Raw genomic sequence first — 5,040 nt, forward strand, 5'->3', positions numbered from 1 at the left:
ACTTTCAGCTGCTGGATCAGGGGCGGGCTCCTTCCCTTCCTCCCTCTGCCCCATCACTGGGTGTCTGTTTTCCCAGCAGCCTGGACTGCCGAGGTGAGCGGCTCCTGTGCTGGTGGGGCCGCCTCCGCAGGCCGGCTCAGACCCACCAGGCCTCCCCCACACGTCCTCACCTGGAGTCCAGCTCTCGCCTCCCAGTCCCAACCCCAAAGGGATCTGTCTTGAGTGGGGGCTGGGAGGTGAGGAAGGGGCTGGGTCCTAACTGTCCAGCCTGTGCCACCAGCATTTCAAGGTCTCTGAAGAAAAAATGTCCCTGCAGTGAGGGCCAGCACACTCACCAGGACAGGTAAAAGAGGAGGAGAAAATGATAGAAAAGGAAAATGCAAAGATTTCCACCGGCGTGATAAAGAGTAGATTTGCAAACTGTGCTGTTCCTCTCCACTCCTTGAGTCACGCAGTGTCCCCTCTCGCTGCTCTACGACCTTGGCTCTGAGATTCCTCCCTGCTGGTCATTCCTCCCCAAATGGACGTGGTAGGAGCTGTGAGTGCTCCCCCATCACACTCAAGCCGGGAAAACTTCCTTATGTTACATTCATTCCTCGAAGGGGAAGGGCATTTCATCCTTGAATAAACAAACAAGCAAAAATATCTTTCATTAAAGAGTGCCACAGAGGGACCTTTCCAGGGGAAGGGACAGTTGGGCAGCCGGTCCCTTTCCCTCCGCCTGGGTTTTGTCCTCTTGTTCTCATTGTCCCCAAGTCCCCTTGTCCACCTGGGTCTCCTGCCCAGGTGTGGACCGCACCCTCTTTGTAGCCTTTGCAGAGCTCAGACAGGCTGGAATTCTCTAAAAATAACCTGGCAGAACAGCAATGAAATGAACAAAGAGAACACAAACAGCTGAACAACAGATGTGCTCACTGAGCCAGGTACCTAATCCTACAACAAGCAGCCTCACCACCCCGCCTGGTCAGCTGCTTTCCACACACCTCTGCCGGGAAAGACCCTGTCCTCTCCAGGAAGGCTCTCTGCGACCCCTGCCCCCCCGCCCCCACCAGCAAGGCGGAAGCGGACAGGTGGTGTTCAGAGTGCCACAAAGACCTGGCCTTGTGTCTGGGCTATGGTCAAAGAGCAGTGGGCCCCCAAGTCCCCTGAACTGGAGCAGAATTCTACTGGGTGGAGCAGCCCCCCACTTGGAGAGGGGAAGTGTGCACAGAAGGGGACCTGGCAGGAGGAGGGGAGCTGGCGAGGCCAGGCTTGGAGGCAAGGCCAAGTCTAGACCATGGGAGCAGGTGCCTGGCTCCAGCTCTGCTTTTGTCACTCTGGCCTTGTCACCACCTTTTCTGGGCCTCAGTTTCCCCATTGGTAAAAGGGAGCAGTTTGAGTAGGTGATCTCTGAAGGTTCTTTTATCTCTAGCACTTGGTAGTTCTGTAATTCTCCATCTTCCACCATCAGTTCCCAGAGGTGAGAAAATCCCAGCCCACCCAGATAGGTTCTGGATGTGCTACCCTGGTAAAGGCATCAGCTCCCAACACAGTCATGGCAGCGACCAGGTCTGAATGGTGCCGGGTGCTAGAACACTGTAGCTGCTTCACCCATGTGGACTCGTCGCCTCTTCACGAGAGCCCTGAGCAGAGGGCCTGCTATCCCCATTTCACAGATGACCAAACTGAGGCACAAAGTGGTGAAGAGCGTCCCCGGGTGGTAGGTAAAGGGATGGGCTTCAGGCAGTGTGGTTCCAGGGTCTGTGCTCCCATCTCCCATACTAAACTGCTTCGTCATGTGAGTGACTAGAATCGCTCAAATAGACACTGTAGCCAATAGGTGGACATGTGAATAAACAAACCGATACATCCATACAAATGAGTATCATCCAGCCTTAAAGAGGAATGAAATCCTGACAAATGCTCGGGAAATGGATGGACTTTGAAGACATTATGCTAAGTGAAATGAGCCTAACACAGAAGGACAAACACTGTATGATTCCACTTACATGACCTATCTGGGTTGACACGCAGAGACAGAGACTAGATTGGAGGGCACCAGGGCCGGGGGGGAGGAGAGAACAGGGATCTGTTGTTTAATGGTACAGAGTTGCTGTTTGGGATGATTAGAAAGTTCCAGAAATGATAGTGAAAATGATTGCACAATATTATAAATATACTTAATGCCACTGAACTGTACACTTAAAAACAGTCAAGATGGTAGATTTTGTTACATTAATATTAAAAATAAATATTAACGTAGCCATAACAGAATGCATAGCGTTCACTAAGCCCCACCAAGCCCCACAGCCCGAGGTGCTTCCGGCGTCACTTCCCTGGGTGTTTACCACCCTGCGAGGCGGGCATGGTGCCGTCTGCCTCCGGGGCACACCTTGAACACCAGGGCTCCGAGAACAAGTCCCCCACAGACCCGCAAGTAGCAAGCAGCAGGTCTGTGGTGTCAACCCAGGCAATGCTGAGAGCAAGCCCAGAGAGCAGGGCAGAGGGAAACCCGAGCCGCGGGGGACAAGCTGAGGCGAGCAGGGTGTGGGGCCGCTCACACCCCTCCCGGAGCTTGCCAGGTTTCGCAGATTCCACCTTTGTCTTTTCTCACCTCTTTCGCTGCATTCGTTACATCCCCCTCTGTTTTATAGCCAACCAGCACATTCCTGCCTCGCCCTCCGCTGACATCACCACTTTGCCCGTGGTACCTCCCCACCCACCGCAGCACAGCGGGAAGCCTGTCCGGATTTGGGGCACAGAGGGGCTCTCCGCCCCTCAGGGTTCATTCCGTGCTGAGGAGGAGAGGCCAGATCGCTACTAAAGGTGACCCCTGAGCAAGCGGCTACCTACCCACCCACCTCGCCCCCACCGAAGAGGTCCTGCCAGGGCCAGGGGCTGCTGGCTGATAACTGACTGTCCCGAGGAGAACCTCAGGGAGGCTGGGCAGGTGACTCCATGGGGTGCCAGGCCTGCGGGTGACTAGTTGAGTCCAGTCTCAGTTGACCTTGACTGTGATTGCAGTCGGGGTGAAAAGTTTCATTTGCCTTTTAAATAATGAACTGCCGTTGCCCCCGAAGGACATGGCATTTTGCATTCAGGTCACCAGGAAAGCCAAGCACACCTACATCTAGGCCACCTTGTCCAGTTGTAGCCTCCTGAGGCATCAGCCTAACCCCGAAGGTCGCACACAGGCACAAAGCATCCTTAGAAACGCCTCACACGGGAGGGCTCAGGCAAAGGCGCCACATGCCAAGGCCGTGCCTGTCCGGGTTGGAAGGATCTTTTGTGTGCGCCTCACGACTTGCTTTCTCTACTCCACATCCCCCCAGCTATTTCCCTGGCATTCTGTTCCCTACCTCCTGTCCCCAGCCAGTGACTGGAAGTCCCGATATCCACTGTGAACTGCGACTCTTCTCAGGGGGACCCTAATCAGCTAACACTGACCCAAGAAGTAAAACCTGGGGGATTCTGGGTGGCAGGCATGGCATGGAGGAAGGTTTTAAAGCACATGAGTCTTTCCAAACACCCCTTCAACCATGCCCAGGAGGAGTGACCTCTAGAGCTGGCAGATTTAACGCATAGGCTCCCATGCTCTGGGGAGAGTCACTGTGGCATGAGAGTGGACACTGGTGTCGAACTTCCAGGGTCTGGCTCCTGGCTCTGCCACTAACCAGCCATTTGATCTTGAGCCTGCTGAATTTTCCTCCTTTATAAACTAGAGACAATAGTCATACCTACCTTAGGACACTGAAGAGAATTCTGTGGGATGAAGCACATAAAATGTATTCAGGACAGTGCTTAGCACAAAAGTCCCAGCCAAGCTTTTATTATTATGCAGATTGACCTTGGTGGTCAATCAGGGACTCTTTCCTCTAAAACCCAACTGAGTCTCAGATTCCTCAACATAGCACAGCAACTAGCCACTACCAATCGACCAGGATGGCATCTAAGACAAAGTCCATTTGCAACCACTGAATGTATTTTTTTTACCTTGGCATTCAGTGCTCTGAGCTGGGACCCCTCTGCTTCTCCACCCTCGTCTCCTATTATGCCAACGCTGGGACCACCCTCCGCACAGCACACACACATGCACTTTAGATCCAAAATCAATCCCTGATTGCCCTACCACAATGTTCAACAGCTTTAATAAAATGCAATTCACATACCATACAATGCACCCATGTATAATGTACATCACTTTTCATAAAGATGGTGCTGAGAGTGAAGAAGGAAGCCCCTGCTGAAGCCAAAGCAAAAGCTTCGAAGGCAAAGACAGCAGCGCTGAGAGGCGAATACAGCCACAAAAAAGATCTGCACATCACCCACCTTCCAACGTCACCCCAAGACACTGCACTCTCAGCCCAAATATCCTCAGAGGAGCACCCTGGGAGAAACAAGCGTGACCACTGCGCCTTCATCAAGGCCCCCCTGCCTCTGGGTCAGTCATGGAGAAGACAGACGACAACATAATAGTACATTCTACTTGTGTTCATTGTGGACGCCAGGCCAACAAGCCCCAGATCAGACAGTGTGGAGAAGCTCCGTGACATGAACGTGGCCAAGGTCAGCACCGGCATCAGGCCTGATGGCGAGAAGAAGGCGTATGTTCAAATGTCTCCTGATTATGATGCTTTGGATGTTGCCAACCAAATTGGGATCATCTAAACTGAGTCCAACGGGCTAATTCAAAATATAAAAAGTTTCACTGTAAGAAAAACGCAAATAAATAAAATGTGCAATTCAATGGCTTTTAGTATATACAGAGCTGTGCATACATCACCACAATTTTAGCATTTTTTATTGTCTTTCCAAAAATCCCTACACCTCTTATTCGCCACCTTCCAAACTCTCCTCCTTCCCCACCACCCCAGCACTAGGTAACCACTAATCTCCTTTCTGTCTTTTTGGATTTGCCTATTCTGGGCATTTTATATAAATGGAATCACACATTAGGTGGTTCTTTGTGACTGGCTTTGTTCACTGACAACGTTGTCAAGGTTCATCCACACTGTAGCAAGGATCACTACTTCATTTCTTTCTATTGCTGAATAATATTTC

General features: G+C 51.8%; 1 pseudogene; it reads left to right on the top strand.

Annotated features, from left to right (window-relative positions):
• The first annotated feature begins 4,191 nt into the window (after positions 1-4,191).
• On the top strand, positions 4,192-4,647 carry LOC118630445 (annotated as a pseudogene).
• Positions 4,648-5,040: the final 393 nt, after the last annotated feature.

Source organism: Molossus molossus, unplaced genomic scaffold (assembly GCF_014108415.1).
Source record: "Molossus molossus isolate mMolMol1 unplaced genomic scaffold, mMolMol1.p scaffold_m16_p_15, whole genome shotgun sequence".
NCBI classification, from domain to species: Eukaryota; Metazoa; Chordata; class Mammalia; order Chiroptera; family Molossidae; genus Molossus; species Molossus molossus.